This window comes from Amblyomma mixtum, chromosome 1, assembly GCF_055824585.1.
Source record: "Amblyomma mixtum isolate Tamu chromosome 1, ASM5582458v1, whole genome shotgun sequence".
NCBI lineage: Eukaryota > Metazoa > Arthropoda > Arachnida > Ixodida > Ixodidae > Amblyomma > Amblyomma mixtum.
In genome coordinates, this window is record NC_143012.1 from 134,715,125 (window position 1) to 134,727,548 (window position 12,424).

Consider the following 12,424-nt stretch of genomic DNA (forward strand, 5'->3'; position numbering starts at 1 on the left):
GAAACTCAAGCGGTAGTTTGTTTCTAAAGGCGAGTTGTGAAGTTATCGTTGGTTTGCTGAGCAACGGCGCGGGTAATCATGTGATCTGTGTGTTTACAACAGTGATGGATGGAACTGCCTCTGAATTATCGCGGTAGCCCCCACAGTGACACCGTTTTGGGACACTTATGCATGGTTTCGAGCGTATATCGTGCGATGCAAATGCTTGCTTAATAAAGTAACAGCTGTAAGTGGGTGCCACCAGTGCGAAGTGCTGTGCTAGCTGTCGAAGTTTGTTGGCAAATTGGAACCTCCCATTCTGCAGAGGCGAGTTAAGGTAGAGTAGCGATGCATGAGAATGCTCAGGGGCGCTAATTAATGAAACTGCACACCGTCTCAACACGCCATTGGCATCTGCACTTTGTTATCTCTCCCCTTTGAGCGCACCTACTACTAGACAACCCGATATAGCTCCTGGTCTATAATAATGACCTTTTTTTCGGTTAAAACCGTATTTGGAAAATAAAATTCGGCGTACTGCTATCATTTTCTTTTGCTTCAAATCGAAAAGTCCAGATGGTATCGATGGAAATGCTGGAGCAATTCTGGGGCAAAGAAGACGGCAGACGTATTCGTTTGGGCTCGTGGTTGAATAGTATATGAGTAGCGCTGAAAGGTTTAAAAAAGCAATGATTTTTTTTTTCATATTCTATTCGCGAAATGTTAGGGAGGCTATAGCGGCAAATGCGGGGGAAGGGAGTCTGTGTCTTCGCCGTCCGCGACGCGAAGAGCGCTAAGTTCGATCGGAGCCGACCTTTTTATCCGACGCGACGGAGCGCCCGTGGGCTTCTTCGCCGAGATGCCTGTGTTCTCGAGCGACACTGCACGGACGGCGATCCTTAAGTCGATGCGACAGCATAGGCTTGGCCAGAAAGCGCCGGCGCTGCTCGCTGGCCGCACGCTGCACAAGTGCGGCGATCGGCTCACTTGGCTCAGTTGACAGCTCGGCGCCTACGCGCTTTGTTCCACTTCTCGAGACGGCCGATTCGACGCACCAGACGGCGCATGCGCGAGTCGGTCTCCCGCATGGCGACCAGTCAACTTCGCGAGCCACGCCTCCCTCTCGACACTCCCGACCAATGGCGCAGCGTGGAGCAGCGCACTCGCAAGCAAAGGCTCCCCCTCTCTCCCGATCCGGGCCGACACCCGCGAACTGCGCTTCGCTATAAAAGGAGGCCCGCGGTTCGAACCCCGCTCACAGCGTGGCAGCGGGTCAGCTGAGGCGCAACCCCCTCGACTGGCGGCGAACAAGGCGTGCGCTCGCCCCGTCCGCTCCGAAGGCACCACTTGTGGAACTTGCGTTTCGTGGTTGGCGAAAGTGTGACCAAGTTTCTGCGCGCGCCCCCCGAGCCTCGGCGGACGGCAGCGGTGAGTTTGTATGCTGATTATTGGGGCCGAGCCATTTCCCAAGGGGAGTTGCACCAACCGTGCGAGAGCGGAAGCTCAAGAACCTATTTATTTTATTTATTTATTTATTTATCATTACTGCAATCCCCTCTGGGGATTTTAGCAGGGTGGGATACAATGAATACACAATGAAAACAATAACACAGACAAAGCATATAATAAGACAAGGCATATAACCTTTCCTTTAAACTTGGCCAAACCACACTGCGAGGGGAAAATATCCTGCTTACTCCAAGTAATCGTCTCCTTCCATATTTTCTGCTCCTGTCCTAGAGCTTTCCGAGCTTCAGGCTAACACGATCGAAGTGCTACGCTTACTGCCGCTGAAGTTACACTACTCTTGTAGTGCGGTAATCATAGAAAACCTACCGAGGAAAGTGATAGATCGACTGTCATTGAATATTTCCAATGTGGCACCAGCTGAACACGTTTTTGTAGCGAAAGGTCTGTAAGAAAAAGCCCATTTTGTCTCACAGTTCAGGAAAAAGGACCAAATGCTACCTGCGCAGAATCTGTCACTAGGCCCCATTTGGTTTATTCCGCTGTATCTTTGTGCTCAATAATCAGCAAAGTAAAACAGAATTCCCACTTTGTCAGTTGGAACTTTTTTCTGTGGAGAATACCGCTAAATGACAACACTGCAGCTATTTGTAGAAGCCTTCTGCTGGACTCACCGCTGGGAAACTTGATTGACCGACGCGCGCGGAGAACAAATAACTGGGAAATTAATTCAGCGCTGGGGCGTGGCTGCAAAGCGGCATACGTACAGTCTTTGTCAAAAGTAACCAGGCTGCATGGTTTGCTTCTAGCTCGTACAGTGGAGCCCTTACAGCTTGTCTCAAGCTGAAATAGTCGTGAAAGGTAAGGACTGGGGGTCTTCTTACCTTCCAACGCCTTTTGATCTTTAGGAAAGCCACAAGGGCTTCACTATACAAGCTAGAAGCAAACCATGCAGCCTGGTTACTTTTGACAACAGAAAAGATGGCAAAGAGGAGCCGAGCTGTGACCAGCCAGCTTTTTTTCTCCACCTGTTCCGCTAAAGTTGGTAATAAAAAGGCCTCGTATGCTCGAGGTTTCGAGCTTGAACTGAGCACTGCACAGGGCATCCGTAATTGTGCGGTGTTAGGTGGCCCTACAAACTTCCGCAATCGACGCTCGCACTAAGCCTTGCATGGATTTGCCGCTTCTGCGCTCTGAAGGCTCAAACAGATGGACATGCTAACTAGCCCCAATCTCACTCTTTCTCCCTCGTATATTTTTCACTGCCTCGCCACTGTCTCTCTTTGTAGGGGCAAGGGGACGGCATTTCTTACCCTTCGTTTTCTGTACGGCGAATGCTGTCGAAATCACGCAGTCTCGGGTGGTCATACTTTGTCTGCAATGACGGTCTACAGATAACCGTTAGGAACTACACCATTCCCTTGCTGGGCGGATAATAGGAAGACAGAAATATCACTTCCTTCCTAGAAGTTCCGTGACTTACTGTGACACCATTTCTTCTCGTCGTTCACTCAAAGGGTGTCCCATTAATTTCGAAAGTGAGCACGTGGAGGGGTTCCCTACGATTGCATTCACACCTTTAAGCATCCGCCTGTACCATCGTCCATCATGTGATTGAAGGAAAAAAATCAAATTTCATGCCGTCCGAAACCCTTCCCGCTAACGTTACCTGGTGCGGGGATCTGAAACAATCCAGTGGCAGGATCACCTGTCATGTCAATAAAAGGAATTGATTTTCGTGAAGACCTAGTTTTGGTGTTTTTTGCGAATCTCATGCACCTCAAGAAAATTGATCCGTCAAATATTTGCGAAACATCTTCGACTCGTACAAAAAATGCGTCTGAGCTCAGCGCGTTGTTCCTCGCTGCACAAAGAAGGGCGCGGCTGCCACGAGCCAGTTTCCTTGGCGAGAGAATGCGCCCCGTCGTGCGAGTAATTCGTTTGACTTCCTCTCGCCGAGCATGACAGGCGCCTCTCTTTCCAAGGCAGATTTGGTACTCTCCGCCGGAGAAAAGGCAGAGGCTTTTGCAAAAACTATTCTTTGGGGGGCCGAGTTACCGCTCGCAGGAGTGAGGCACAAAGACCAGCACAGGGCCAGCCGCTGCAATGGCCGCAGGGGCGCGCACCAGAAGTTACCGGTGCACGAAGCAACAGATATGCCACTTTCTGGAGGTGAACCACTGTCGTCTCTCGTCAGCCGCCCTGCTCTTCGGTCGAGCTTTGCGCTTGTTGAGGCATGCCATGCGACTGGCGTCAAACGTCCACTGTGGAAACCTGCGTCCAACACGCTTTGGGACGTCGAAGCTTACTTAGAACTTGACAGCAACCGCGCGGTCGGAACACGGACGAGAAAGACTGACACAAACACAGGCGCTGACTGACAACATGGTTGATTGCCTTTAACTGGCTTATATAGGCCCAGCCCCGTGGCAAAACAGGAAAACATCAACTCACTTCACGTGGCACAGTTATCTCGTTGGTCCGTAACCTTCCCTCCAGTTATTGGCTTGCTCATGGGTGCTTAGAAAGATCAGCTCTTTTTTTCTGAGGTGCACGGATGGCTTGCTGACACATTTTTCAGAAAATATTGATATTGCTTGAGCTTCTACTATCACCTTTGTAGTGGTGCCGCGGCACTTGCGTAGAACGGTTGTTCTTTCAAAGGCAGGTGTGCAGTTCTTACAGATGTATAACCAACAAGCCAGCCATTATATATTTTTAGAAGATTTAATAACTCAGATGGACAGCGTTACTAAACGAACGCAACGCAGTCTTCCACGTTTTTCTGCATATGTGCTGTACCGCTCTTGACCGGGAGTGCGAATCTCCGTTTTCAGTTACCTCCGAGGGCACCGCTGGCTACTCCGTCTGGCCCAGCAGCGTCAAAGCTGCGCACTGCGAGCGCTTCGTGGAAACCCGCGGGCTACCCGGTCTGTCGTCCCAATACAGCTTATGACCGAGGGTCGCCAATCACGCCGCGCGGGAAGATTTGTCTGAAACAAGAGCTGCCGGATATTTATATCCGCAATGGTATCAAAGCTGTTAGGTGCAGTTCACATGCCCGAAGGGCAACTTCACGTTAGAGGCAAATACAGAAATGCAATAACGGTAAAGATGCCACAGGGATAAGAGAGCGACAGAAAATAGGAAAGAAAGAAACACAAAAGACACAGTACAGCCGCTGATAATGCTACGAACTAAAAGTCAGAAGAACAGAAGCCATTTAGTGAAAACTTTTCGTGTTTTTTTTAAATGCCATTTTTTTCCTTAACATCATATACACGAAAACCAAGCAGACCCACGCAACGTTGAACACAAAGAAAAAGTTATTATAAAATGCCTAAAGATTCGAAGAAGGGGTGAAGCACGGCTGCAGAAGAATGAAAACCGGCAGCAGTGGCAGTGCAAGGTGAATTCCAGTGAGCTAGTGATAGTGCGACAAGGAAATTCTGGCATTTTTCGCTGTGAGCGAAAACTGGTTCTACTTTGTAGGCGAGACCTATCCTTGCCGAGATGTAATGGGTTGGAAAAATATGCAAAAGAGGAAATCAAGTGTTGTGAAAAATGGTATAGGTTGTGAAAAATGAAGATTGGAGGGAATACTTAAGCTGCGCCTTAAGGGTACGTAGTTGGAAAACGTTTAGGAAGGAAACGACGCGACCGCGAAGTGCCGCGGCCCCTCGACGTAGACTCCGCGGTTACACGGCGAGCGAGCTGGTGGGCGGTGCCTCCTCGCAAGCGGTTCTGCGGAAAACGACAGTGGTGAGCGCAAGGCAGTTCGCGGTCGGAAGCGGTATTTCAGAAGTGTGCCTGAAATCAGAACAAAAAGCATAAAAGTGCGCCATAGGTGTTTCCGTGCGGGGCTGACCTTTTCAACCGGCTCATATTTCGAACTTGGTGTTGCAAACTCATCAGCTGCGGCGCGGACTGCACATTGTCTCCTACAGAGTCACGTTTACGGCGCGTCAGGTAGGTTATTTCAAGGGGCTGATGTAGTCAAGAATGAAATAGTGCGCGCACGCAGCCGGGCAACTTGAAGGGGATGGCAACTGTGGAGCGAAACGAGAGCTGGAGGACAGATGGTGGCGCCAGATAAAGTGAGCTGTAAAACAAAAAAACAAACAAACGCGTACTTGCGATTGGACGGCGTCAAGCCAGGGTTGTGAGGCCAGGTTCTGCTTTTAAGGATGGTATGCTGACGTTGCGTGAATTGCCCGAGTGAATGAATCTAGTGCCCCGATTTGTAAGATACACTAAATAATTTGTTAGATGTATTTGATTAGGGTTCCATGTGGCAGAGGCATACTCCAGCTTAGATCAGACAAGTCATTTGTGCGCAAGACATTTTAGGTATTGAGTCCCGTGGCGTAGATGACGTTTGAGGGAGGAATACAGGACTGGTTTGATATTTGTGATATGCGCGTTTTAGGTTAGATCATAGCTCGAGGTTGTGCCGAGCTATATGTAAGAAGGAGTTAATTCAATCATGATGTGGGAGATAATATATGGGAACATAAGTGGAATATGTTTGCGGTTAAAAAACATGAGCAGGGTACAGTTTCATGAGGCATTTTTTGCACCAGTGCTCTACATAATTTCTCATTTTGCAAAGCTAGTTGATCAGAAGGGTTATGAACAGTGGTATAGATAACAGTCTTCAGTGAACACGCAGAAGGCATGCTTGGGTAGATCGGTTGTATGCATTAAAAATACAAGCGGACCAACGACTGACCCTTGCGGGACGCCTAATGTTACAGGAAAGAAACCTGAGCCTTCATTTTTAACGCGAAAAAACTAAGTACGTTTAGCCAGAAATTGTATTATCCCATATACTATGTTAGGATGTAGGTTTAACCAAGAAAAGTTTAGTAGCAAGCGTTTCTAAGGTACTTTGTCTAAAGCTTTCGCAAAGTTCAGGAAGGCTGCGTCAGTTTGAAGTTAAAATGAAGTTTCGCATGCAGATCATGGATAAAGATTGATAATTGCACTTCCCAGGTTAGGCCCTTACGGAACCCTTGCATAGAAGGAGAAAAAAAATTATTAGAATCAAGGAAATTAATTATATGAGTATAGACTGCATCAGTAACGTAGCCAGAAATTTTGTTCGGTGGGGGGGGGTCTCATGTTGCAGCGCGGCCTCCTTATAGAATTTGTGGACGGATCAAGCGCAAGCATAACAACTGTATTGCTACATTGACAATGCCGTTGTGTATTAGATAACGCTATGCACTGTCTAGGGAAGTGAAATATGTAATTTTTAAAATAAAGGAATACATTCGTATGTCTTAAAAACCGTGGCAGACATAACTGGTACCAATGCTGCGATGTTTTTGCGTGTTTAATAAGTAAAGAAAATATCACACCAAGTCTAGAACTGTATCAGTCCGAAACAAGCAAAGCAGTGCATGCCGCTCATATGAAAAACATAAAGGCCATGAAATGAGCAAGCATAGAGAACAAATATTTTAATGAATCTTTGTCGTTCAAGAACCTTTACATTTTGTACATATGCAACGGCAAGGGAAAAATCTCAATGACGTTGTCGTTCGTTCCAGTGTACTGCGCACCAGCTGCTGTCACCGGCCATATATTGCGAGTAACGGCACCGAAATTTTAGTCGCAACAGCGAGCACATGCATACACGAGGAGTTCCGCAAAATATAAATTAGAAGTCCGAAGATAAAATGCAGTATTAGAAATGCGAAGATGCATTTGGATAAAAGACAAAAAGTGTCAGTGGAAACAAAGTCCCAGTATGTATAGACAAAACCTCGCGACAAGATATTTAAATACACGTATGTCACCATTAAATCTACGGCTCTAAGCAAAAGTCACTCTATATAATGCGTCAATCAAGGCAAATAAACATCTTCCGCTGTCACAGATAGTAAACTTTACACACGGAAAGACAGACGATCCAGACAAGAACAAAACTATGATAGCAGAAGTCGCGATATGTACAGTCTTTGTCAAAAGTTTAGAGCCTAGGGAGTTAACTTCCAAGCTTTATACTGGGACTCCAGGAGCATTCATCGAAGTCCTACCTATTGCAGGAGGCAGTACCAGAAATCCTCTCATGTCCAGGAAATTTGTAGCGCTAGAGATCCATTAAGAACGACACAGTGTGGCTCAAAAGAAAACCACCTGGGCTCCAAACTTTTGACAAAGGCTGTACTTGGGCCATGCTGCGGGGCGCGACAGTACATATTGTTAAAATAATAGAGGAACAATGCATAAATCAATGCGAAAGTACGTATTTTTAACTGCCTGCACGGCGACAGTTATTCTGCACGCATAATTACAGAAGGGCATTCCATTGGTTCAAACAAAAAGTAACAGCAGTTAGCTAAAAAGGAAAGAGAAGGAGAAACGAAATCCACGAATGATGCCGCAAGTTGAAATAACCAATATCCGAGTGCGTATGTTGGGAAACGCCGCGTGGGCAGGGCTTTCATAAGCAAGGTAAGTCAAGATCTATTATTGCTGTCCTCAAAATTTTCGTATTCACATGGTAATTTTGATCAGGATGCTAACTGATTCTTGCGTTACGTGACCTCAGGTGCACGGGCGTTGCCGCGAAATCCAACCGGGTTAGCAATGTTCGCCCAAAAATGTCTATTCTAATCTGAAAAAGACGCTATAGGTGGCAAAATCCGGAATGGCTTCCGGTGCCGGTGGTTGTTTTCGACAGCGGTGCATGAAGGGGGGGGGGGGGGGGGGGGGGGGAATGGCTACGCCCCTGGATTGCATTTTTCTTGCAAGCTGGTTATAGAGAGGGGGCGGTATTTAATACGCGGTTCTTTGTTACTTGAAGACTGGAACGATCTTCAGCACCTTCTAATCGTTCGGTAGGCTGCCTGTGGAAAGTGGCTGAGCAAAGAGTAACGATAGATATGCTGCCGAAACATGCCGGGTATTATTAATAGTTTGGTGGTGATTGCATCGATGCCTGCAGAGGGTGACGTCTTAATAGTGTTAATAATTCGAGTGATTCCATGCGCAGAAAATATGACTGAAGGCATAAAAGATAAAGGGTAGACAGTTGTGACAGATGGTGGCGTATCGGTTTCGTATCTGAAGAGTCTGAAGTCGATTGAAAATGCGGTGCTAAACATATTTATACATTCAACGTCGGTTGCTTCCTCACCAAGTGTATTAGTGTGAGGATGGACGTACGGTGAGGGTTTAATACTTGCCAGAACTTTCTCGGGTTATTGGCTAGGATCTTAGGTCAGTACGAAAAAAGTAAGCGTTCGGCGTTGTGAATAGGCTGTAAATAGGTATTCTCGGCCGCAAAATATGTGCTCCATGCGAATGCGCTGAGTTTGGACTTGCTTCGTGGAAAATCCACTTTTTTTTGTTTTCATGCGTTTTTAAGGTCTTTGTGAGCCATGGTTTATTGTGACTGGCTCGAAATGTGACAGTGGGAATGAATTTGGTTGTTCTGTAGTTTTAGTTTTGAAAGCAGGCCAGTTATCCCCAATAGATCGGTCATTGAAACCTGTTTGAAAATTTGCGAAAAAATCTCGCATTTCCTCGCATTAATTTCATCACAATTTCCTTTCTTATAAGGGCAAATCGTCTTGCGGTATGTTTGACGTGATTCCTGGATGGAGCGAATGCCCATGTAAAACTGTGCGGTCACTAATTTCCCGGAGACATGCAAGAGATGATAACCTTTCAGGGTAACTAGTATGAGGTCCAACATGTGAGAGGATCTCAGCAGCCACGTGTGTCGGTTCCGTTAATAACTTCCTGAGATTAGAATTCAGATAGAGAGCACTGAAGTTTGTTATTTCTGCGTTGCCTGCTGGGGCTAGATTCTGCCAGTCAGTATCCTGGGAAACGAAATCGCCAGTAAGAAAAATGCGCGCATTTCGATGTTTAGTAGCGAGTTGGTTAAGGCTATCGTTAAGATCATACGAAAACATTGCACTGTTGTAGGGTTCTCTGCCGCAAGCACCTACTGTGATGTTTTGAGGTGCAGAACGTCAAATAACCCATCATCTTGCCAAGTCCAGTATCTTAAAACATCGTCCAGCTGGGCAAGTTGGTAAATGTTCATCTTTAGTTACAGGCACGAAAAAAGACAGAACACAAGGCAGAAAGACGAGACGAAGCGCTTCGTAGGTTGCAAATAACGGCACAAAGCAATTTTTCGTTAGTGGTTATTGATAAACACACCTCCTATGCGGGAGCACTTGCGGCCCCTACGGAAAATGTTCATCTATGGTAAATGGGCCAGAACCTGTGAATCGGTGATGTCATCTGTTAGGCATCATCATCACCATCGTCGTCATCAGCCTGACTACACCCACTGCAGGGCAAAGGCCTCTGCCATGTCTTTCCAATTAACCCTGTCCTTTGCCAGTTGCGGCCACCGTATCCCCGCAAACTTCTCAATCTCATCCGCCCACCTAACTTTCTGCCGTCCCCTGCTACGCTTGCCTTCTCTTGGAATCCACTCCGTTGCCCTTAAGGACCAGCGGTTATCTTGCCTTCGCATTACAAGATTAGAAACGTGTTCGTGTTCGGGGAGGAAACTGCGTGTATTATTACATATTATCGATAAAGGAAGATTTGGAAGCTTACCGCGAGAGCTGGTGCAACGAAGGGAAGCTGAATCACGATGAATTGTGTGCTATGCGATTTCTTTCACTGTCTGCGATGACTCATCCAATGCATACCACGTAGTACCGATGAATAACCTTCTGTAGCGTAAGAAAAATTTTGTGGTTCTAGCTTTTGCAAAGGCTGCAAGATGCTTTCGATGAGTGCGAACAGGGTGTGAAAAGTCCTCGCCGAGGCTGTAGCAAGTGCCTTTCAACTTACGGTCACTGGAAAAAATAGTTTTGAAAAATGTAGATATACCTCTTATTCTGTGAATGCGCTCAGAGGAATGACGGCGAAGACGGCGAGCCCGTTCGATTTCTTTAGGGTGAATGGTTGGGTCGAGGTGATAACGGCAGAGGCGGACGACTGGTTCTTCCGTATCAGCTTGTGTTTCCGATGCGTTGTTATCCTCAATATTGTAGAAAATGAGATACGTTGTTGTTAAGCCATGAGCGATTTTCGGAATCGTCTAAGCGGGCTTCTATTACTCGGATTTCGTTAGTTGTTTCTTTGGAGTTGTCATGACCATGTCGGTGCGTATTGATACCAGATCTTAACAATGAATTTGCTGTTAAAATAATATGCTACTGCTGCTGCGGTAGTTGATAGCTGATTCTTAAGGCCTTGAACTTCAGTGAGCCGCTGTAGTTGCCCAGCAGACAGCTTCTCCAGTTTCTTGAGTATGGTGTCTGAACCTTAGTTTGGCTGTACATGGCCAGCCAATAATTACCGATAACGCACGACAGAACGCACGACAGAAGAAGTTTTCTGGGATAAAAGAATATCGATTACTGACCTGCGTAGCGAAGGCGATCAGGTTTGACGAGTGCATCGCGGCTAAGCCACAGAGTTCACCCACTGCTACCTTCTCTCGAAATCTACTGCATTACCCTAGGGGACCATCGGCCATTCGTTTTCTATTCTTGGTGCTGAATGCACTCGCCGTTCTGGGGTGATGTTCACGTATGGCTCTCATGTTGCCTCTCAAGAAATTATAAGCATATCCAAGCCAAAAAAATTACTACCACAACCTAGTTATTATAACAGAGTTCTCAGGCTCAGCCAGTCCAATTGCTTGTCTTAAACCTGCCGTGATCTGCTGCGGAGGAGATTAAAAACTGCGCACAGAGTCTTGGAAATGTATTCTGTCATAACGAAGCTGTGCTTTGGCAGGGCTATTTATATATTTTCGCCCCTGAGATATATTGTGCTCATCTTCCCAAATCTTTTGGCAATGGTGTGCGTTTATTGCAATCACTGCTATAGTCATGAGTGAGCAAGGCGTCCTGCATACTTTGAATATTGCTACATTCTTCCCCCGAGTGAAATCGGTGTTTACGAAGGAATATCCTACGATATCCCTGCGGCCGTCGTGAGGAATGGAAACTGCGACGGGCTACAGCCTCGATCGGAGCGTGTGCACGTATTCGAAAGGGCCGCACTCCAAGGCAGGGGATCCCGTCGATAGAGTGCGGACTGCCAGTAGCGAGTGTTCACTGTGGCGCTTCTCCGATCAGCGTTTTATGCGGGCTCATGGCAGAGCGTTCCCGGCGCGAAATATTGTTCGCCGGAGGATCCCGCAGCCGAAATCGCGCTACTAATCCGGCTTAGACGCCACTCGCAGACGGCGCGTTTTACGAGCTGGGAAACGACGTACAGCGCGGCGTTAATTTTGCTTTCTTTAATCCAGCATTACTCGCAGATTTGGTGCTCCGGCCATGTCGACCCCGGCTTTCTTGTTCCCTCTCGTAGTTTCCGCCCCATAATGAGAGCGTCCCATCCCGGACACGAGAGAAAGGAAACCTTAATTTCTTCCCCGGCGACGCCTTGTCTTTTCCTCGGCGGCCGTTTTGCGAGATTACCGTGGCACCTACTCTTCTTGCCGCTCGAACGAGTGAACGCAGCGGGCGGCGGCTTTTAATAATTCAGGGCGACGCGCGCCCCAGTGACGCGGCGGAAGCGAGAAGAGAGCGACTCATCGGGCCGCGAAATGGGAATTATTCCCGTGCCACGACAGATGTGCGACGCAATCACGGCTCAGCGGGAAGCGGCGCGAAAATCGGGAGATGCGACGCCGGAGGAAAGGGGAGAAATTATCTGCAGTACCACAGGACAGAAGACCACTCGGAGCGAATTCGGCTGTTCAAAAGTGCAGTGGACAGGTCCACATCGAAGCGGTATTGTTTCACCGTCGCGGTGGCTCAGTGGTGGCTCAGTGTGCTGGCCCGAAAGACGCGGGTTCGATCACGGCCGCGGAAGTCGCATTTAAATTTTGAGGCGAAATGCCAGAGGCCCGTGTGCTGTGCGATGTCAGAGCACGTTGAATAGACCCAGGTGGCTGAAATTATCCAGAGTCATTCACTGC

At 47.5% G+C, this 12,424-nt stretch overlaps 1 protein-coding gene across 1 annotated transcript in view; it reads left to right on the forward strand.

Annotated features, from left to right (window-relative positions):
* The first annotated feature begins 1,251 nt into the window (after nt 1-1,251).
* Nucleotides 1,252-12,424, forward strand: part of Mip (Myoinhibiting peptide precursor) — a 276,463-nt gene continuing 265,290 nt past the window's right edge. Inside the window, exon 1 of the mRNA XM_089567389.1 lies at nt 1,252-1,407. The gene's annotated coding sequence lies outside the window, so the exon portion shown is untranslated. The remainder of the gene's footprint in view (nt 1,408-12,424) is intronic.